Source organism: Colias philodice, chromosome 18 (genome assembly GCF_061535455.1).
Source record: "Colias philodice isolate Cphi_HAF_F1 chromosome 18, ilColPhil1 Martin Lab GWU primary, whole genome shotgun sequence".
Taxonomy (NCBI): Eukaryota; Metazoa; Arthropoda; class Insecta; order Lepidoptera; family Pieridae; genus Colias; species Colias philodice.
Window position 1 is genome coordinate 9,297,812 of NC_143103.1, and position 24,304 is coordinate 9,322,115.

At 33.9% G+C, this 24,304-nt stretch overlaps 2 protein-coding genes across 3 annotated transcripts in view; one reads left to right on the top strand and one right to left on the bottom strand.

Moving 5' to 3' along the window:
* Positions 1 to 24,304, bottom strand: part of Hrd3 (HMG-coA reductase degradation 3) — a 215,875-nt gene that overhangs the window by 133,005 nt on the left and 58,566 nt on the right. The window lies entirely within an intron of this gene.
* The window catches only part of LOC149480683 (cell growth regulator with RING finger domain protein 1-like), a 55,179-nt gene that overhangs the window by 20,527 nt on the left and 10,348 nt on the right, over positions 1 to 24,304 (top strand). The gene's annotated exons all lie outside the window — the stretch shown is intronic.

The window sequence follows — 24,304 nt, forward strand, 5'->3', positions numbered from 1 at the left end:
TAAATAAAAAAAAGACGGGTTGCACTCCGGGAGTGCTGGCAGAAGTGAAAACTTGATTATTAACGTTCAGCATGTTTGATATTTTGGAATGGTATCCGTCACGCATGGAATATAAGGGCTAAAAAAAAATCCGTTTTACGCTTTTTCGATCAGGCCACGTGTCCTGACGCGAGTTTAAGATTTTATACCCAACGCCGCTAAAGAATTTTTCACTTCAATACAGGTAAATTAGCTTGGAGAAATTTTTGCGTTTGTAGTAGTGTATGGTCAGCAAATAAAATAAAACAACATTTTATTTTTAGTTTTTATTTTATATATATATAAGGGATTTTAAATTAAACTATATGTGTTTCTCCTCTGAAAAAGATGAGACTTTATTTTAATATTTGCACATTTAACATACGTATAACTTTTACATTAACTAGACCGGGAGATATTGACACAAAATTTCGAGTCATTTGTAACAGGATGGCGGTTCTACAGGGGTCTTAGTACGCAATGACAAAAAGAAAAACGATGGTGTGAACGCTGGTACCGGCGGCTTAGTCACGTAGGCGTTAGTCGAACTCGTCGGAAAAATAGCGAAGTCAAACAATTTGTAACACAAAAATTTTAGAATTTACCGATAGCCCATAAAAAAGAAGTAGGCGGTAGTGTCATGCCATACTTTTCCGGTGTGACTTACAGCCCGCCATACCGACGCGAATGTGTTGATTTAAAAAAAAACAATTCAACCATTTGTACCAGGCTAACTTTTGCACAGGTAACCATCGTCGTGCAGCCATTTACGAAAATCGCCATGCCATACTTTTCGGACGATTCCAAATGGTCGCCATACCGCCGAAAATCTGCAAATTTTTTTTTTCGCCGAACCATTTGTACCACCCTAAATTTTTTTTTCAACAACTCCTGAATGATTATAAATAGAAGTGTGATAATGCCATACCTGTGGGAGGTGGCGAATGTGTATAAGATTTTTTTTTATTGTAAGATTTTATTCGTATTTTGAACGATTAGTAACAGTATGGCACTAATTTTTCCTGTAAGTTTGAGGTTCAACGAATATAAATACAAAATTTCAAAGATCTAGGTGGTGGAAATCTTCACTTATATAAATTAATACTAAATTAATTTTTTAAGTATGGCAGCACTTTTTCCCCCTACTAGAAGTATGGTAAATATAATAATGGTCACATTTTATCAAATACTCTCCAAAAATCCAAATGCAATACTGGTACAAAAAGTTTGGCGAAAAAAAAAATTTTTGCAGATTTTCGGCGGTATGGCGACCATTTGGAATCGTCCGAAAAGTATGGCATGGCGATTTTCGTAAATAGCTGCACGACGATGGTTACCTGTGCAAAAGTTAGCCTGGTACAAATGGTTGAATTGTTTTTTTTTTAATCAACACATTCGCGTCGGTATGGCGGGCTGTAAGTCACACCGGAAAAGTATGGCATGACACTACCGCCTACTTCTTTTTTATGGGCTATCGGTAAATTCTAAAATTTTTGTGTTACAAATCGTTTGACTTTCGCTATTTTTCCGACGAGTTCGACTAACGCCTACGCGACTAAGCCGCCGGTACCAGTGTTCACACCATCGTTTTGCACGCCTCATAAGCGAAGCGTTGAGGTGGGTACTACTGTCACTTCGCGCAAAACATCTGATTTTTCAAACTTAAAATGTCTTTATGTATCATACATTGCACTTGTAAGATAATACATACACACACATATTAAGAAAAAACACTATTTTTAACATTCATGATATTTTTGATGTCATTTTTGTTATTTAAACTAGTTAAAAAACAGTTTAAAAAAGTTCTGTCTTGGACGTCCGTGTGTCTGTATGTGCGGAGGATTTTCTTGTTAACACGATAGCGACCGAAATACTTTACTAATCGAGTCTTTTTTTTTCTCTTACGCTTGAGTATGCTCAGGAATAGAACCCTTTTATTTTTCAGGGTCTGATTCGATGTGGTTTAATTGTTATTAAATAAACAAAAATAATAATTAATAAATAATTATTAAAAAAAAATTATGAGGCGTGCACTTTTGGATTTTCCAAACTATTTCTTTTTGTCATTGCGTACTAAGACCCCTGTAGAACCGCCATCCTGTTACAAATGACTCGAAATTTTGTGTCAATATCTCCCGGTCTATACGTAATAATTATAATTTTTGAATGAAATGTGTGCTTTATGTTCACGGTACCAAACGACTGCACGTGGCACCTGCGGACAGCGTAAACTGGTTTATTCTGGTTTTGTGCGTGTTTCCACTTTCCACTATCAAGTGACGATTTATTTATTTGTTTTGTTTCGTAATTATTATGGTCAAATATTAATTATGAAACAAATTATTATGGACACGATATTTTATTGTTTCACGGTAGTCGCCTTGTCGTTTGCTCAAGGACGTGAAATTGAATGATATATTTTTTTTTATAAAGTCAAAACCATTTTCTTTCAAATAAAAACTTGTTTTTATTGAAAACAAAAGTGTTGCTAGGAATAAGTATAAAATTAAATAGTAATGTTAGGATATCGAAACATTTTTGTATAGGCCAGAAGTCAGAACGATATAGTGGAAACGCGCTCTAAGATCTGAGTAATATACACACCACTACATATGCAAAAATTTCTCCAAGCTAATTTACCTGTAATCCTTTTTGACATTTCGAATTTTATTAAAAATCGGTGCTGTTGATTTTATAGCAGTCAATGTATAAACAATTTTCAGTTATTGAGTGGCACAAGAATTCTCACTAATTAAATTGTTATAATATATTAATAACTGGTATCAGGATTTATATCTAAAGCAATTTGTTAACTTTATGAACTTTTAATTGCGTACAAGCGATTATGGTAGTAGATTTTAACTGATAACTTCAATTGGATAACCATTTGCCTTGCCAGACAGACTGCCTTTCTGTCTCGTTGTTGCATTTCGGTCTAATACGCTATAGGCTACAGGTGAATTTAAAATTAGCTTATAGATAGTAGATCCATAAAAAATAACATAGATGAGCGACAAAGATCAGTTGCAAAAAGGGAAAAGTTATTTTAAATTAATAGAATGAGGTAAGAAACAAAATATTACAGTTAATAAATTAATCTGATTAAGATTTAGATTCTACTTTAGATTAATGGGTAAAATATCTGCCATCTTAATAATTAGGTAATCTTTCAGTCAATTAGGATAATCGATATTTGAGAATGCTAATTAAGATATCGCTGTTCAAATTCATTTAGTATAGTTATTTTTGTTAAAATCTATTTTTTTTATGAATTTTGTATACGTACATATTATATTAATAACTTTGCAGATTTGAAACTTTTATATCTTTCTATATTCAATGAGATACCATGTTGTTATTCTAGTAACTAGGTTAAGAGTTAAGACACAAACTTTCATTCATTTGTGACTACATTATCTTCTTGTCTTCTTTATATATAAAAATGAATCGCAAAATGTGTTGGTAAGCGCATAACTCGAGAACGGCTGAACCGATTTAGATAATTCTTTTTTTATTATATTCCTTGAAGTACGAGGATGGTTCTTATGTAGAGAAAACGTAAACATGTACCACGGGCGAAGCCGGGGCGGACCGCTAGTCGTTAATAAAATTAATCTGATTAAGATTTAGATTCTACTTTAGATTAATGGGTAAAATATCTGCCATCTTAATTATTAGGTTAATCTTTCAGTCAATTAGAATAATCGATATTTGAGAACTAGGGCATGCACCCGGGTTTACCCGGTTCCGAAAAACCCGGGTAAACCCGGGTTTTTTGATGATCTTGAGAACCGGGTCTGAATAGTATGAAACCCGGTTCTCCCGATTCCGACCAAAATATTAAAATATAAAGTTTTATTTATATTTTGCTCCATTATTTTAACAAATTTATTCTATCTGAGCAACGTCAGACTCACGCGCATCGCGAATTTTCGTGCCACGTCTCAAGCGTGGCTCTGATTGGTTGTCTAACCTTAGATGCTCTATGTTTCATTAGGCATCGAAAATGACAAAAATTAGGCTACTGAAATATTTTTATTAGATTTGACATGAATTTGAAAAGCTGTTGATTTTACTGTTTCATATAATGATCCAGTCATGTTTTTGTTTTTGGTATCAAGCTGAAATTTATATCGAATACTCAAGTCTTCGGTCCCTTGATGCTGTGAAAAAGTCAAACTCACAAGCCACCGCATCAAAAGATACAGCCGTAAATGCTGAACATTTTCGCCGACATTCGCATGGGACTCAAAACCTACTTCTACTTCTCATGAACACAGAGCCTTTAAATTTGGTAACAGTAACGTCTTATAACACAGATAAAGGAAAATTTGCTAGAAACATAAATTTTAAAGTTACAACATTATAAAAAATAGGTTTGTTCGGAGCCCTCGGAGCGCGAGTCCGACTCGCACTTGGCTCGTTTTTTGCTTTATAGTTTGCAGTTAATGAATAAGGTTTAAGTTTATATGTGATATTATGATAACATGGTACATACTTTGATAAATAAATAGAAGTATTGAAATTTTGTTTCTTTATTAATTTAATAAAATAAGACACAAGACGCGTAAAATAAAAGGCCCATCAGGTACTTTAACAGTTACTTTTGTTTAATTTCGTATTTTTTCCGAGGTATTATAAAAGAACCGGGTAACCCGGTTCTACCCGGTTCTGAGGTCGATTTGGAACCGGGTTTCAGAAACTTGGAACCGGACTCGGTTCTGCATGCCCTATTGAGAACGCTTCCAATACATTTAGTTATTCTTGTTTAAATCTATTTTTTATGAATTTTGTATATTATAGGTATTTATAATTGCAGATTTGAAACTTATATGCTCTAACTAACTATATTCAATGAGATACCATGTTGTTTTTCTAGTAACTAGGAACTTTCATTAATTTGTCACTACATTATATTATTGTATAAAATATAATGAATATTAATTTATAGTTTATTACAATGGATGCAAAGCTAAAGGTTACAATAAATTACTTTTTGCAAAAAAATACACGTGCCGTTGATAAAAAGATAGAAATTATACAAATACATTGTATTTAATAATCTAGGTCCTAGAATAATTGTTACTGTTAATAAATGGTTATAAATAGATCTCAAAGGTCACTCACTCTAATAAGATATATAATAACTCTAATATTTGCATAAAACGAACATAGAGCTAGAGCTACTGCAAGAGCATTCTTTCGTGATCTTTTAGTGTAAACGAGAACTCGTATTCAGTGTTGTTCAGTATTAGAACATTGCATAGAATCTTTTAACGTACTAAGAACAACGCAATAATGCTCTACGCCTGTTTACACTAAAAGAATTTTACATACTGGGGTTAGAATGAGCACTCGCTCGACATAGAACTAGAGCTAAAGCAAGAGCATTCTTTCGTGATCTTTTAGTGTAAACGAGAACTCGTATTCAGTGTTGTTCAGTATTAGAACATTGCATAGAATCTTTTAACGCACTAAGAACAGCGCAATAATGCTCTACGCCTGTTTACACTAAAAGAATTTGACATAGTGGAGTTAGTGAGCATTCGCTCGTTTGATGTAAATGCACTATTAGAGTAAAACTAATTTATAATTTGCTACTTCGTTAAAACCACGCACGAATTTAAATACGAATTTTAAATTCATATTTATGTTTTATAATTTAAATTAACGATAAAATAATTTAATTGTTGTAGTTGCAGCATGTGATGAAATAAACATGTGAAATACTGTATTTTTATCCCTTATATATGTATATATGTATTTTTATCACTTCCCAACACTATATATTGTATAACAATATTATAAAGCTAATCAGACAAGCAATTATAATGCTACAAGTATTATTATTTTTCGTTGCTATTTGTTTTTAATCAAAATGAACATCGCAATGTCTAATAGGAAAAACAAACGATATTTTTCCAAATTAGTGGCCTTATAACTTCAAGGCTACATGATAACATGACAATACAAAAGGAATAAAATAATATATTAATTAGATTGTACAAGAGAGAAGAAAGAAAATGTAATAAATGTGAACATAGGTCGTAGATTCCTCACTCAGACGCCCAAGGCTGTCTGAAAGCATCATAATTATTAAAATTTGTACCTTAAATAAAATCATCCAGCTAATAATATAATAAATGCGAAACTTTGTAAGTCTGTTACGCTTTCACGACGAAAACATGTCACCGATATGGATGCAATAATTTACATATACTTAATGTAAATAGTCGAGGTCTCGTGGTCAAAAATTTACTACTTACTACAAATGAATACATACATGTAAATAATTGTAAAGAATAAATCTCGTTTTAAATCCGTTATAATTATTTAACATTAAAAAAGTGTTAATTTAAATTAGGTGAATACTGAATAGCATTGATTTTCAATATTTTCCTTATATTAGGTACTTAAGCTATAGTCTCGTTACTAAGGGAATAATAGATAACGCGTTGAAATCCAAATGCGTATTTATTATTTATTACACATAGGGATGTAACGATACCGATACCGATACCGATATATCGGTATCGCCGATAATAAATCAACCGATACCGATATTTTTTTATTAAATTCTTTCTTTTCTTTTTTTGCATTGTATTCATTCATATTAATTCATTCATATTAAGTAATAGTGTTAAGGAAGAGCGGAACCTCCTGACACAAGCATTTTATTTGCTTACTAGGAGTGTTCCAATCACAAATTTGTTTATGTAAAGGAAAGAAATAAATAATTTTGAATTTTTTTAATTTTTAACGTGATAACGTTTTTAAAATCGTTTTAGTCGGGTGACATGTTCATAAACTTGTGTCACACCAAAACCTCACGAGCGCGATCGCAGGTATAACGAGAGAGAGACGGACCGATCTCCCGTTTCATCTCGAGCGCTGCCACTGCATTATGTTATCACGTAAACATCTCGATCGTAAACCTACTTTACAAACAACCAATTTTTTTTGATATCAAATAATTCAAAAACCCGCGCCCAATGAACGATGCGGGAGGCCGCCCGCGCGTGCGCACTTTGTTTTCTGAAAAAACTCTACCAATAGTAAACTTTTATTAGGTACTGATTGTATGTGTATTACTTAAAGTTTAACTGACTTCGTAAAATAATAATACTAAAATAAATGGTTTTGTTGTTTTTTGATTTGGCATTTTTATTTAAAAGAATACGATTAACAGTTGTCTCTGTTAAATGTTGGTAACTTTTTATGCATAATTCACTATTTATTTTTCTACCAAGCCATCGATATCGGTATCGGTATCGGTATCGCCGATACATGACTACAAATATCGGTATCGGTATCGTATCGGCAAAATCATGTATCGTTACATCCCTAATTACACATCAAACAAGTTGCTGTTCTTAAACATTGACTTTATATAAAATAATATGTAAATTCACGATCTTCAATGCAAAGAAAAAAAAGAGCGTGTGTGCCGAGCACACGTGTCAGAAGTGATACTTCGTTGGCAAGATGCAAAGATACCAGAATCGTCGCCTTACTTCATGACGTGACGGTATTGCGATGACGTGACCTTGAAATTTTACTCTCAAAGCGCCTCAAGAAGTTTCACTTCAAAAAACAAGTTTTGTTTTGTTTTTGTCGTTTTTTTAACTCGTGAACCGATTTTGAATAAACTTTCACTATCACGGCAGTTGAAAAGTGGTAGCAAAGTAATTTGGATGGCATACTTATTGTTGATGTTTTTTTTTAACTTTTTGAGATGAGAAAGTTTTTTCTGAATCAATATAAAGTTCTGTATAATTTGTTGGGCCAACTGAGCCCAAACCTTCTAATCTGTGCCCAAACTACATCCTTGAGCATAACGAATATGATGGTGATAATATAACACATTAACCTTGTCAACGTGAAAAATTATTATTTTATTTACAAGTGACAAATAAATGTGTTTTTAAATGTTTATTTTTAACTTATTATTTTTTATTTTTTATAAAATCTTGGAAATCGTGGGGCTACCAACTCTAAACAGCAAATTTTTTCTAGAAACCAAACCAAATATAAATAATGCTTTTAGATAAAAATAAATAATACATAAATTACTATTTTAATGTTAAAACTTTAAACTTAAAATAGTAATTTAAATTAACTTAAATATAAATTGATTACTTCATAAATGCTACACAACACGGATATTAATAATATTACGTACTTACTATAGCTATGATTCATTATCTATAACAGTATTTAAAATGCCATAGTAACCTTCGTATCCTTAATATTAGAAGCATTTACTTGATTTTATTTTTATACATAATTACTTACATATTGAACGAAACAACAAATCTCTAGTACAAAGAAAAATTATCGTAAGAGCATCGTAAATCTTAAATTGTCTTAGGGCTGATTTTTTAATCCTTGGTTAAAACTTATTCGTCGAATAATGTATAAAACTACCATTTTAAAGACGCATTCCATAGAAATCTAAATAACAAGACACTAGAAGTCGTAAGCGCGCGTGACCTTGTCGCCACTCAGGTGACTTTCACAACACCAGCGTGTTCGTCACTGTTCAGTTGCTCTGGAGACATATGTGTATAAACATGGTGTGTTTCAGCATATCCCATTGCGGAAATTCTTCCACAAGTTGTAATTATACTAATAAAGGAATAATATTTTATAAGGTTTTTCCTTAAAATTATAGAATACTAGCGGTCCGCCCCGGCTTCGCCCGTGGTACATGTTTACGTTTTCTCTACATAAGAACCATCCTCGTACTTCAAGGAATATAATAAAAAAAGAATTATCGAAATCGGTTCAGCCGTTCTCGAGTTATGCGCTTACCAACACATTTTGCGATTCATTTTTATATATAAGAAGATTTACAAGTATTACGAGTGTCACCATAGTAATCGAAATAACAATGAATGACACAGTCGACCATTCTTATTATCACGTTTAACACAAATTTCAACCTTATTTCTATGAGTTTATGTTTAAAGTTATATCTAGTGAAAATTGACAACTTCTGTTGTAGAAAAGCCGAATTTTTTCGTATTGGAACAAAAAGAAACAAAACGTCTCATATACTTAGGGATGTTATTCTAAAATAAACCGTAAATTCGTGCGTTAGGATACATATTAAAAAGCTTAATTTAATATTTAAGTTAGTTTTCACTAAAATCAAGCTGTCCAATATAAGGCATAGTTTACTTGTGTGTACTGTTTAGCTATCGGTTTAAATGTGTTGATTTTGGCGACAGCGGTTTTCATATGAATTATGACATTATAGCACTTCTATGTGTCTTGTTATTTATATTTCTATGACGTATTCTAATTTCCTGTATTTGACAGTTTACGTGACATTTTAATATTATCGTGTAATACTTTATTGGACTTAATCCATAGAATTCTACCATTAAACACGTTAAAACAAATATTTTTATATGACGACTATAGTCCAACAAAAACAACATTTGACTAAATATAAAAGAGATTTCACTTTCAAAAACCAGTATAAAATATCTACGGATAATCAAAATAAAAAAATACCGGTTAAAAATAAGAAATACTAATTTAAATACACTTAACTATAAACAAAGCAATTTCAAGATGCTGCGTAGGATTGCACGATTCTATATTAGTCACCGTCTGCGAAATATAGGCTTGTACACCACTTGTAGATATGCTAATTGGGAATATAGTTCATGGAGATGACAGTCGTAGAATATTCGCCAAGGATTAAAGCACCTTCTGATGCCTATGACATATAAATGTTAAACGCACTCACACTGATAATAATTAACGATAATTTTAAGACCCAAATCGAGTAAGGCTTTTTTGTGAAAATAATGAAATAGACAAAAACTTTATTAGCAGCACAGTGCTACTTCGACTTGCTCTGCAATAAATTTATTTATTGTTTTTGAGGTGTGAATTAGCTTGAACTTCATGTTGCAATTTCGGTTGTTCACCTTCTTTTACGTATTGTTTATTTAGCCATATTGACTGATATTATGTTTCCTTCAAGCTATGAAGAAGTGAAGCTATGTCGCATTTATAGTCACTCCGTGGCTTATTGACGGCCTAATTTACATCGATTATTTGTGTTGTGATCACGTTACAGTAGAACAAAATATTTTTTCACAATCTCATTTCAAAATCTGAATCATGAAAGACATACTGAGCTAGGCGTAATATAATGACAGGTTCAAGAACTTTGACTTAGGCGTATCGCTTATCGCTCAGCTTCCAATGGACGATATCACCAATACATTATGGGCACAAGATCAATGTACTCTTGGCGATCGTCTGCTATCGTCTCCCACTGTAGGCCGCTATTCGACAATAATTAATTAATTATTTATGAGATACGCTGCGCAAACGACGCACGTGGGGTCACTTTGAAGTGAAACTTCTTTAGACGCGTTGAGAAAATTCGAAAATTTCAAGGTCGCGTCATGTCATGGAGTAAGGCGACGATTTTAGTATGTTTGTAATCTTTTCAAAGAAGTTTCACTTCTGACACGTGTGCTCGGCACTACGCTCTTTTTTCTGTCAATCGCTCCTATGTACGGAATAACGACACGCAATAAATGCCACGCCATATTGTACGAATTTACATAAATAACGAAGAATCGTTTTTAAAATATCCGAAAGGTTTTGCAATTTTTCCTGTGTCATTATTTAACCTTATTAAAAATTGTAACCTGTTCGTCTTTAGCATCATAATTTTTGATTGTGTTTTATCATTCTTATTTCATGTTGGACGTTTTGATTTGGTTGTCGTAGTTTATTCATAGACAACTATATTTGTCTTGCTTATAATATTTGATTTTAAATTTTGCGTGCTCTTGCCAATTGTTATAAAAATAGCACATACAATCTTATAATCTCGGTAAATAATAATCGGTTCGAAAATCTCGGTACAAACAACCAATTATTTACGTTATTTAGTTATCTGTGATTACGCTGAAGAAAAACATGGAATCTCATAAGATGTCACTAATTCATGTTGGTCGTAAAAATGGCAAGAAACAACAAGCTTATAGCTTATATAGCTTATTGCTTTTCCCATAATCATATAGGAGGGTTTAGACTATAATCCACGCTGCCCAAATACGGCTTGGTAGATCAGCGCCATTTATAAGATCGAACAGGGGTCATATTATGACCTCTTATTTCCAGACAGTTTACGCCCTGAATTGACTGGCAATTTCATATTATACCATATATAATTAGCCATGGCCTAGTTATTGCGATCATAATATGAATTTTCCAGTCAGTTCAATGTAAACTGTCTGGAAATAAGAGGTCATAATACGGCCCCATTGACTTTAGGACGCACTGTTTTCAACTTGATGATTTCAAAGGCGATGCAGTTTAAATGTTAAAAATTACACTAAAAATTTCTGCATTCATGTCTAGTCTTGAATCTTTCTAACAACTAACAATTGTTTATAATACAGAACTTGATTTTTGTAAGACTCCCAGTGTATGTTTGTATGTGTTAAATAAGCTCCGAAACCGCTTGATTGAAAAATTATTTCACTTGCACAGAGCTACATTATTCCTTCGTGGCAGGATATTTTATTTTATCCTAGTTTAGTAATGGCTGGATAGAAAAAAACAGGCTAAAAATGCTATAAATAAAATAAATTCTATCGGTAAAGACATTTAAAGTTAAGGTTAAACTAGTAAAGTGTACAAGGTGACGCGGAAGTTAAGTAAATACTAACACAATCGAAGAATTCATTTATTTTACATAATTTAACAATGAACTCGATGTAAATAATACAATAGGTTATTGGAAAAATAGTTTATTCATTTAAAAAAATATGTTTTCATGTTTTTTTTATATAATGATGTTTTTTCCGCGGTGTCATATTAACGTTCCGTGATTACGATTTTATTTTATTAATAGTAACTAGTTGATAACCATGAATCCGTGTTAGATGAGATTTTTGCCTCCCTAAGGTAGTATTTAGTGACCTTACTAAAATATAGTACATTTTATGAAATAAAAGTACAAAAGTAATAACGTCAGACTGAAAAAAATTGATATGTAATTGTTGTGTTATTTTAGGTGACTGCTGCAAGGCTGCATAATATGATTTTAAATACATTTAGTATCAAATTTATTTGCAATATAACGTCTAATGCAAAAAGTTAACCTCAACCTTTTATTTTTTATTTATAAAAAATAAGTTTACGCCCAACTACTATTTAACAATGTAGATGTAGGTGTGCTTCCGTGATTTAAAACCAAAATGGTTTTAATGTAGATTTATTGGTTCAATAATCATTATAATAATAAATCTTTATTGGTCCAATAAGGAATTTATACTAATCTTTACTATTTACTAATATTATAAAGCTGAAAAGTTGGTTTGTTTGTTTGAACTCGCCAATCTCAAGAACTACTGGTCCGATTTGAAAAATTCTTTCGGTGTTATATAGACCATTTATCGAGGAACAGGAACGGAGCCACACGGGTGAAACCGCGGAGCGCAGCTAGTGTCTAATAAATCTATCCTAGCGTAGGCCTGCAATAACAGAATCTAAATTTAGGCATATTTAGGTTTCTAGCACCGAATAATTATACATTACTCAAAGTACCGTACTTATAAAGTAAACAATACAGAACTACAGTTGTTTTCTCCGTTAAACTAATATTGGACAGCGCCAGTTTTATTCTGCACAAATATTCATTCATATTCACTGTGATTTACTCACGTAAAAGTTCATTCCTCCAATGCTGCAGTTTTACGGTTATTTTAAAGCTGAGGACATTCGTGATTATTTTAAAATATTGCAATATCGTAATTCCCATTTGGTTCGAATACATATATGTATACATTTAGTATAAGTGTTCGTATTAAGGGCCGATTTTTCAATGCTTGGATAAAACTTATTCGTCGAATAATGTATAAAACTACAATTTTAAAAACGTATTCTAATTGCCCGTATTTGACAGTTTACGTGACATTTTAATATTATCGTGTAATACTTTAAATGGACGGATAAGTTTTACCCAAGCATTGTAAAATCGGCCCTAAGTGTATTTATAGTTTACTAGCTGCGCTCCGCGGTTTTACCCACTTGGCTCCGCTCCTGTTGGTCTTAGCGTGATGATATATAGCCTTCCTCGATGAATGGGCTATCTAACACCGAACGAATTTTTCAAATTGGACAAGTAGTTCCTGAGATTAGCGCGTTAAAACAAAAAAAAAACTCAATACCTTTATAATATTAGTATAGATTTGACTAGTTTTGCCCTGGCTGAGATCGCAATCTTTCCCTACAATTTCTATACTAAATTTTGTATCTCTATTTCAAGGCTTTAACGTTTTATTTTCAAGACACAAGAAGCCAATACCCTTCTCCAAGGTCAAGGAAATATTTCTGTAAACGCTCAGAGTCCTCCAAATTCAATGCTATAACTCAAACATGGAAATTTGTTTTCGAAATTACCACTTACTTTTCCTGAAGTGATGAAAGGTCGTCATTATTTATTAGACAATTTTCTGCTAGACACGATGTTTATATGAAACTAGATGTGCCTCGCGGTTTTACCCGCATTGCTGTGCTCCTGTCTGTCTTAGCGTGATGATATATAGCCTATAGCCTTCCTTGATAAATGGGCTATCCACCGAAAGAATCGGACCAGTAGTTCTTGAGATTAACGTATTCAAACAAGCAAACTCTTCAGCGACTTCAGCTTTATAATATTAGTATAGATTTACGTTTTGTCGGTTTTTCTTGTGGTTTACAATGATATCCTGTCATATTATCCTCTGACGTTTCAGTAAGCGTCATTCTAATGCAGGTATTTATAAAATGAAGTGGCATTGTCTTTATTTTTAAAAGCCCCGCTGTTTTATCAAAGTATGACATTTCATCGCCTTTTATATTGAAAGGGCCTTTGTTGTTTGCCCTTACAAACACCTTAGTAATTTTTCATTTATAACATCGTTTATTTATTTAAGACTAGCTGCGTCCCGCGGTTTCGCCTGCGTAAATGAGCATTTCCTTCCTAATCCTTATGAAATAAAATAAATGATCTTTCTTTCAAAATATTTCAAAATATTTGAATAAATAGTAGCCTAAGCTACTACTTATTACATCTGCCAAATTAAGTCCAAAAAACAAACAGACAGATAAAAATTGCATTTAGTAAAAAGCGATTACTTTAATATTACAAACAGACAGTCCAATTTTATTAGATTAACGTAGAAAGGTGTGTATCTTGAGATAGGTTGAACAAACGGTATGTAAGAACGTGTTGTGTTATATGTAGTAGTTTGTTGTTGTTCGTAACATGGCCTCTTTGCAAAGTGGAAATGAAAGTGGAATGGAAATTAGAATTCAAGTTAAGGGAATAAACTGCAGTTAATATAAATAATTTGGAAAATCCAAAAGTGCACGCCTCATAATTTTTTTTTTAATAAATATTTATTAATTATTATTTTTGTTTATTTAATAACAATTAAACCACATCGAATCAGACCCTGAAAAATGAAAGGGTTCTATTCCTGAGCATACTCAAGCGTAAGAGAAAAAAAAAGACTCGATTAGTAAAGTATTTCGGTCGCTATCGTGTTAACAAGAAAAAGGATCCGCACATACAGACACACGGACGTCCAAGACAGAACTTTTTTAAACTGTTTTTTAACTAGTTTAAATAACAAAAATGACATCAAAAATATCATGAACGTTAAAAATAGTGTTTTTTCTTAATATGTGTGTGTATGTATTATCTTACAAGTGCAATGTATGATACATAAAGACATTTTAAGTTTGAAAAATCAGATGTTTTGCGCGAAGTGACAGTAGTACCCACCTCAACGCTTCGCTTATGAGGCGTGCAATATCAGAAACGACTATTAACATGTTTTATATCGTTCGACTCAACTATAATATTAATTAAATAAATCTGGGGGCACGGCAGTGCCCCCGCCAAGTCGAGCAAAATAAAAGCGGCACGGCCGTACCATCCTTTTCTCGAAGCAATTCGGGCCTTTTTCGACCCCCTATAATTCGGTTGTGGATAAAGCAAGAAACCTGAATCTTCAGTAACTAATCCGGCATTGTATAAACACGGAATATTTAAAATTTCAGTCAATTTGAACCAGTAGTTTAAGAATGACAACTTGTTAAAGTTTCTAAATTTTGTCACTCACTGACTCACCGATCATCAAAAGTCCAAGGCACTTCTAGCAGACTTAGAAGCTTCATATTTGGAATACATATAGAGTTTAGTGTCTTAATCATGGGAAAACTTAAATATTTTGTAATTTCGGTCCAGTTTTCCAAATACACCAACTGCATCAATAACTTTGTAATCCCATATAAATATATGGGATTACAAAGTTATTTATGCAGTTGGTGGTTGGTGGTGGTTATAAATTTAATAGGTGTAGATAGGTACCTACCATATGAGGCAAGGGAGGGGGTATAGGGTGGGTAAGGGTGTGTTTAGCCCATGAAACTGAACAACATTATTACTTGTAAAATGGTCGACGTAATGAAAAACACATGATTGGACATGTCTTGAAGTACGAAAATCTAATAAAACAATATATTATAATTTAAATCTGTTATATATAAATTGTTGGCGCGACTAGCCTCCTTACAGACAGACTGGCCTCTATTTTACTTTATGACTGAGTAGATGGTATCAAAAAGAAAGGCTCTACAAAAAGAAGTGAGATCCCATCAAAAACATCCTGTAAAAAACCCAAGTCTCGCAGCTCAGTCTTTCTACCGTCAAAAGTTGTGAGATCCATGTAATACCAAGTCGGTTAATCTATTTAGTGTCTACTTGAAGGACCTTCTGTCTTAAGATATTACATAAGTTGTTATCATGCCAATATTAAAAATATTTAACGTTTTAAACAAATAGATCGACTTGGACATCGCATGAAAACAAAATGAATATTACAATATTATATTAGATTCTTAAAGTCTCTCGCGCCTCACGCGATTGAAACTCTCGTTCCTGTTGGTCGCTGGCCCGTCGTGCTGTGTAGTGTGATACATACTAATAATCAAATCAAGCGATGTCCAAGTCGATCTATTTGTTTAAAACGTTAAATATTTTTAATATTGGCATGATAATAACTTATGTAATAACTTAAGACAGAAGGTCCTTCAAGTAGACACTAAATAGATTAACCGACTTGGTATTACATGGATCTCACAACTTTTGACGGTAGAAAGACTGAGCTGCGAGACTTGGGTTTTTTACAGGATGTTTTTGATGGGTATAAATATTTCAGGACATTTCTCACACACGGCACATATTATATTACCTATATTCTTTTCATTTTTTTGGTTACCTGGAAGAGATGGCTCCGTAATAAGGTCGCCTATGGGGCATTGGGCATTGTGTGTTTTTTTTTTCATTTTTTCTTGGTGTGCAGAATTAAGAATTCATTTATTCCTTCAATTCATTCATATCACATATTTTACGTCAGGTATTTAATATTACTCCAGTCCATACACGCACTTATTAAGGTAATGTTTCTGTAACCCAAATCAAAGAAATTTTATGTCTACCGTTGCATGCGTCACTACTCACTACCATGCTGTCAACAAATGTACGCACTTTTGCAAATCTTGCTGAAGTGAAACTTCTTTAGGCGCGTTGAGAGTAAAATTTCAAGGTAGCGTCATAGCAATACCGTCACATCATGGTGTAAGGCGACGATTTTGGTATATCTATGAATCTTGCCATAGAAGTTCACTTCAGACACGTGCTCGACACACACGCTCTTTTTTTTCTTCTGGTGTGTACATAAAGATTTCTTTCATTCTATCATGTCACATATTTGACGTCAGGCCTTTAATATTACTTCATTGTCCCTACACGAATGTTTTTGTTCCAAATCAAGGAAATGTGTATGTGTATTGTGTACCGTTGCATGCGGCACTACCATGCTGTCAACAAGTGTACGCATATTTTGCAAATCGTGTTATTAACATTGAATCTTCATTGAATGGAGTATATTCGTGTCATCCTCGTTTACACTTCACGGTCGACAGTGATTTGTGTATGATGAGCATTTCCTGATCTTTCATATTGGCTTGAAGAGGTGGCGGCGAATTGATTAAGAATTACTTTACTAAAAGGACTCTTAAATTGTATTTTAATTACTGTAAATTCATTGAAAAACTTGAGAATTTACGTAACGACATTCTTTTGAGTCATTCATATTTCGTCTATTCCAATTGAGTGAATTAACTTTATTTTCAGAGTCCATAAAAACCTTAAAAAAGACTTAGGCGCGGGTCAAACACAAGCGGCGCGGGCGCGGGCGTGCCATAAGCGCACCTCTTGAATCTGTTTTGCACCACGTCCTTCTTATACATTTTGTATGAAAGAATTTTGGAAAGGCGACGAGGCGGCACGCCACGGTTGCGCCGCGGGCGTACCGCAGGCGCGCTTCCCCCATCGCATCCAAATAGAGGTCAATTCACGGTCATACACAATCAAAAACAAATCGGGTGGTAGTAGACCGGGAGATACTGACACAAAATTTCGAGTCATTTGTCTGTTACAATTTTTACAAAAAAAAAATTTGCAGATTTTCGGCGGTATGGCGACCATTTGGAATCGTCCGAAAAGTATGGCATGGCGATTTTCGTAAATGGCTGCACGACGATGGTTACCTGTGCAAAAGTTAGCCTGGTACAAATGGTTGAATTGTTTTTTTTAAATCAACACATTCGCGTCGGTATGGCGGGCTGTAAGTCACACCGGAAAAGTATGGCATGACACTACCGCCTACTTCTTTTTTATGGGCTATCAGTAAATTCTAAATTTTTTGTGTTACAAATCGTTTGACTTCGCTATTTTTCCGACGAGTTCGACTAACGCCCACGCGACTAAGCCGACGGTACCAGCGTTCACACCATCGTTTTTCTTTTTGTCATTGCGTACTAAGACCCCTGTAGAACCGCCATCCTGTTACAAATGACTCGAAATTTTGTGTCAGTATCTCCCGGTCTATAGGAGACGGTAGCCTGTCAGTCAAAAATGTGTTCTCTCTGTGTGGAATTATATAGAGCTGCTATTACATACCCTTCTTCGTTTTGTTTTTAAAGGTGAATTGAATTAATCGATGAAATGATTTACACAGGTGATGGCAGTAGGGAAAGTGAAAATGAAGAAGAGCATAATGAAAGTTCCCATGTATTTACAATGTCAGAAATAAAGATAATCCTGATTTTGATTGTGTTTTTTATTTATTTGTAATTGTAATAATATTGTGGAATGATCAGTACTGTAAATACTTTTGAACTGAGATTTTAATGATAAGATTTATATGGTTTAAATGTAAACCTGTGTTTGAAAACCATATTTTATCTATACTAATATTATAAAGAGGAAAGGTTTGTATGTATGTATGTATGTATGTATGTATGTATGTATGTATGTTAAAGCGTGGTCGTATTACGTAATTAAATACTGATATAATACTTTTTAGACATCTTGACTCGACCAAAGTCGGTACAAGAATGACTCGCAACTGCAGACGACCGTTATTTATAGAACGATTATTCGAGTGGCGTGACTGTGTGAGTCAGCGCAGGTGTTATTTGTGTTGTTTTGATCGTTATTTTGAATATGACATTATTAAATGATTATTAATACTTTTATCCATTTGATTATTCTTAAAATAATTAATTAAGTTCATCAATTGATTTACTTTTAAAATATAATTTTATCTTTAAATTAAACGCGCTAACACGGCCATTCTGAAAAAAGCTCGTGCTCTGAGCGGTAATTCAAAACTCAAAATATCAATGATATGATTCACTTCAGCTGGTGACATTCCGACTTGTTTTGAGTAGTACATTATATTCAAATTATTTGTTTCTTGGTCCAGTTGTCAGGCTAAACCACTGTCTGGATCCATACTGACAAGTGACAATCAGGTTATTATTATTTTCCGCCCAGTTGTAAGACTAAGTCACAGAAAACCCGTACAGACAAGTGGCATTCGATTCTATTATTATCTGCCCAGTTGCCAGCCTAAGTCACAGAAGACCCGAACAGACAAGTGGCATCTTATTATATTATTTGCCCAGTTGTAAGACTAAGTCACAGAAGACCCGTACAGACAAGTGACATTCGATTCTATTATTATCTGCCCAGTTGCCAGCCTAAGTCACAGAAGACCCGAACAGACAAGTGGCATCTGATTATATTATTTGCCCAGTTGTAAGACTAAGTCACAGAAGACCCGTACAGACAAGTGACATTCGATTGTATTATTATCTGCCCAGTTGTCAGACTAAGTCACAGAAGACCCGTACAGACAAGTGGCATTCGATTGTATTATTATCTGCCCAGTTGTCAGACTAAGTCACAGAAGACCCGTACAGACAAGTGGCATTCGATTGTATTATTATCATAATTAGTTTCCATTACCGCTAACACGGTCATCTAAATTTGGCTTTGGTACTATTCTTACACGTACATAGGACACAATAGTAGTCTAGCAATTGCTTGTACTTTTCGCTTCATAGCAATCACTGTCGAGTATTATTGTGATTTACATAGGATTCGATAGCTCAACGAGTTTTTTCAGCTGCGAACAGCGGCTTCTGTATCTCATCTGTATCTCAACTCTCAAGTGATAACCATAAGTCCTGGAACATAATTAAAAGTTAAAACACAAGTTATATCCGGCTTGGCCATAGTAAAACAATAACACAAAACGTCCTCGTACGTTCATTTGAAATGAGTACGGTAATTTATCTCGTGATGTCAAAACACAATGTATTATAACACAAACATAACCGCTCGGCCAAACTGACCTTATAAAACACCATCACATCCATACGATGAACTCAAACTCAAATATTGATTTATTCAACTGGACTTCGCTTAGAAGCGTTTTTCAATCGTCAATATACAGAAAAATAATAATTTACCATCACAATAGCTTACACTGGGCGCCATCGAAGGCACCACATTGGATCCAAATTCCATGGGATCAAAAACTTATTATTTGTGACATAAGCACGTCGTTCGCTTACCACAATTATTAAAGGCTTAAATATCCTGGACAACCGCCCGGATTGCACATCACATTATAATATTGATGAACTACATTACCGTTACAATATTCCACACCACAAACATTTACTTCACACAACGCACAAGAAAACACACATTGTGCGATTCATCCTTGTTAGGGTTCCGTAGCCAAAATGGCAAAAACGGAACCCTTATAGTTTCGTCATGTCCGTCTGTCCGTCTGTCCGTCTGTCCGTCTGTCACAGCCGATTTACTCGGAAACTATAAGTACTACAGTGATGAAATTTGATGGGAATATGTGTTGTATGAACCGCTACAAAAATATGACACTAAATAGTAAAAAAAAGAATTGGGGGTGGGGCCCCCCATACATGTAACTGAGGGATGAAATTTTTTTTTTCGATGTACATACCCGTGTGGGGTATCAATGGAAAGGTCTTTTAAAATGATATAAAGTTTTCTAAAAAACATTTTTCTTAAAGTGAACGGTTTTTGAGATATCAGCTCTCAAAGTCGTAAAAAGTATGTCCCCCCCCCCTCTATTTTTATAACTACGGGGTATAAAATTCTAAAAAAAATAGAGGTGATGCATGCTAATTAACTCTTTCAACGATTTTTGGTTTGATCAAAGTATCTCTTATAGTTTTTGAGATAGGTTGATTTAACTGTAATTTATTATATTTGCTGCTACGGAACCCTTTGTGCGCGAGCCCGACTCGCACTTGGCCGGTTTTATTTACTTATCAATTCAATCCAATTTTTCGTAGATTGAAGTCCACAGTGGTATACTGTCATGATGGTGACAGTGACAGTTGCACACTGTCACGTAGTATGATGGAAGAATTTGTGCCAGCCTGCCAGGATTCCGAGGAAGGGCTGGTTCATCTTCTACTTCTGATGTTAAAGCGTGGTCGTATTACGTAATTAAATACTGATATAATACTTTTTAGACATCTTGACTCGACCAAAGTCGGTACAAGAATGACTCGCAACTGCAGACGACCGTTATTTATAGAACGATTATTCGAGTGGCGTGACTGTGTGAGTCAGCGCAGGTGTTATTTGTGTTGTTTTGATCGTTATTTTGAATATGACATTATTAAATGATTATTAATACTTTTATCCATTTGATTATTCTTAAAATAATTAATTAAGTTCATCAATTGATTTACTTTTAAAATATAATTTTATCTTTAAATTAAACGCGCTAACATGTATGTATGTATGTATGTATGGTTTTCACGCATAAACTAGGTACTGGACCGATTTTGATGAAATTTGGCACAGATAATCTTTAGACCCTGAGAAAGAACATAGGCTACCTTTTATTGCGAAATATGTACCACGGGCGAAGCCGGGGCGGACCGCTAGTACAATATAAATTTTGTGTTATTTTAACCTTCTTTTCTTCCATCATTACACCAGTACTACTTTAAAATTACTTTAAAAGTACTATAAAATTTTCCAAGTAAATTCCAACATTTCCAACAAAGATATATTTGCAATCGTGGGGTTATCCTCGCTATTTACTTACAAGGAATTATCAAAACAAAATCGTTACTTTCAAATTAACGTTACTTTCAAATCTCTTTTAGCACAAAAAACATAATTTTACTAAATTATGCATGAAGAAAATGCATTTAACCACTCTATATAAATATCATTTTCGGACGCCAACAGCGCGCCCGCGGTGCGCCCGATGCGCGCCGCGCCGCTTGTATATGTCCCGCGCCTTATCTGTTCTACTGAGGTTTTCTGTTAAAATGCATCGGAAATTATCACGTTAAAGAAAATTGTATAAAGATGATGCAACTTGCATTTGTCAATTGTTTTTCCATCACGTATTAATGGCATTGTGGTACCGGCCGAATTGATAACCTCCTCCTTTTTTTGAAGTCGGTTAAAAATGGCAAAAGATTGTCCAGAATATATGAAGAATTCTTTTATTCTATATTTTTTATTGATATTATTAAACTAGTTGATTATAATTAGCCATCCGTTGATGTTATCTTTAATTTGTAAGCTTTTTCCTTTTTTGTACAAATTACACTAATTAAGCTGAACAAAAAGGTTAATTGGCTGTGATAAGAAATAATAATATACTTGTAAAATATCCTTCATTTTGGGAAAGTTAGTTCATTACATCAAACCTATCTTGTCAATATCTGAATTAAAACAGTGGACTATTCCACTTCTAGGGCGGGTGATTGGCCTTTCACGTTTGTTATTGATAGACGCCCTTGATTCTGTTAAATTGTAACTATTTATTGTCTCCAAGTGGTCTTTCTTTGAAAAATAAATAGGAGAAGCTTAAATATTATTTATTTACATTTACGTTATGTTTTATATTGAAAGTCTGGCTTTAAAAAGTTATTGTGGTGTTAGAGACATAACAGCAAGATAATGGTTTTCTCAAGATCACACGATCTTTCCTGTTACCATAATATGCTACGCTACTCCTAAGGCATAGCTATACAATAGGTATAACAATGCAAATCATGTTCTGCGGTAGACAAAACATAGCACAACAACATGATATTGAATGTTTACAATCCATTATGGTTAGCATTGAGTCGTGTCGATTGTTTCGCAATGGGCCACTGGGTTACGAAAGGCTGTTATGTGGCCAGATGCACGTGGTTGCGCTCGACTGGTCAGGCGCAAGGAAGTTAGTGCTACCGGTGATATTGGTGAGAATAGCTCCTGAACATCGTCTTGAGCTGGTGAAAATGCCTCATTTAATTTCCATCCTGAGAGTGAGGTGGTGCATCGAGGATGAATTCTAAACAACACCTATGATTTGTTCCGTGTTAGTGACAGGCACTAGGAACCCTAAAAACTCCACAAGTTTAGTATGTAGGCTGCTGTTGCAGGGCTCCATAACCTGTAAGGCAAATGTACATGGTATTTTCGAAACATATTGAGTTAGATAACTTGTTATGTATAGCGTTGTACGGAAATTTTTGGTGTCTTAATCTGTTTCCAAAATCATTGAACAAGGAAGGACAAAGGAATATTAAGCAAAATATAATTACGTTTTTCGATATTTGCGCATAAAGGAAAAAATAAATTTAAGTTTAAATTGAAATGCATAATTAAAGCGACAGCTTTGGCTGGGAGTGTTTTTGTCGATCCGAAAAATGCAGCGGTACAAAGATTCTATATCTTCAGGACACAGAGTGTATATGTATTTAGATATAAAACAATTTATAATATATAATTCATAGAATTAATTGTTGCTTTTTTTAACAAATAACTAATAACTATTGAATCAAATACCATTCTACCGTGATGATTACTGAAATATACAGACTCAGGTTGTATAAACAATTATTAGTTATTGACATTATCACAGGTTATCGATACTAACGCGAGGCGTGTACCGATTGCCATCAGAAAAAACGTAAGGTCAACAGCTGTAAATTAAAATTCAGACGAATAGATGGAAAGCCAATTATAGCATGACGATACGTGTTAGTACACTAACCACATATAGAATTATTTATTAACCCATATCCATCTGTCTCTATTGTAGATGAAGATAAAGTATTGGGTCGAATTTTTTCACTTTTATTTAACTACTAGCAATGCCCTGCGGTTTCACCCGCATAGATAGCGATATCTTTACAGTGAAAAGTCTACTATAGGTCGGACATGAAAATCACCTTTACCTCGTCCCACACTACGGCCTTTTTTTTTGTTTTAGTGGGGAAATCTTTCATAGATACCCACGGCCTCCAGGGGAGGGGCCGTGGGTTATGTCGGATTCCTACCGACCAAAACCCCACTGTGTTCCGTCAAGACGCATATTGGTAGAATTCCTCCGTGACCCCCGCACTACGGCCTGCTCGAACAGTATACCTACTATTTTCTGTAGATTGGCACTTTTAAATTCGTTATATCTTTTGAATGGAATATCCAATTCTTTTCATTTAAAAAGTATTTTGCTGGTATTGAAACAGTCTATAATAAAACATCATTTAATGGGATAAGGATTAATATATGTGTATGGATAACATGGTTTGATTACTGTCGGCACTTCTATTTACTTTGAAAACGTAAAAAAGTTGTTGTAGTAACATAACTACTGAAGATGGACATATGGTATCGCGGACTTTCTTGTAGATATTGATCCATTCTATAATACTGTAGAACATTTTTTTGTTCTATCTTCAATAGATTCCGCAGCGCACGCGATGACAGAAGTTTTATTGAGGATTTTTTTACACCTTGGGTTACATTATTGCATTTTTGGTAAGGATC